Genomic DNA, 441 nt, shown 5'->3' with positions numbered 1-441 from the left:
TGTGAGCACAGTGTGCTCTGATTGGTCGGGACCATGCTGAACACGTAACATGAATGTGCCGGGCGGCGCGGTCCCGTGGGTGAGTTGCGCGTCCATAATGCAGAGGGAAATAACTCTCAGAATAACGTTATTAGCACATTTTTACAACTTGAGGAACGAATGTTTTTAATAAGGGCTATACAAGTGTTCATACTGGGTAGTTTATTTAGTTAAAAAAATTATCCAACGATTTACAAACCATTCTTTCCCCATGTAAGTCAATGGGAAAAAGTGTTTCCAAACGGAAGTGTAGTACCGCCGTTTGGCCACCACGAATATTTTCATCTGAGTCCGGTGTAGGTACCATATCTGCTCGGGGGTTGCGTTCCGATAATCCAAAAATCAGCTCCTAAATTCTTGCCCTATCTCCTATTCCTTGACCTCTGAGTGAAACGTCACGGG

Source organism: Notothenia coriiceps, unplaced genomic scaffold (assembly GCF_000735185.1).
Source record: "Notothenia coriiceps isolate Sejong01 unplaced genomic scaffold, NC01 NC01_scaffold00032393, whole genome shotgun sequence".
NCBI classification, from domain to species: Eukaryota; Metazoa; Chordata; class Actinopteri; order Perciformes; family Nototheniidae; genus Notothenia; species Notothenia coriiceps.
Note: the sequence above shows the minus strand (reverse complement) of the source record.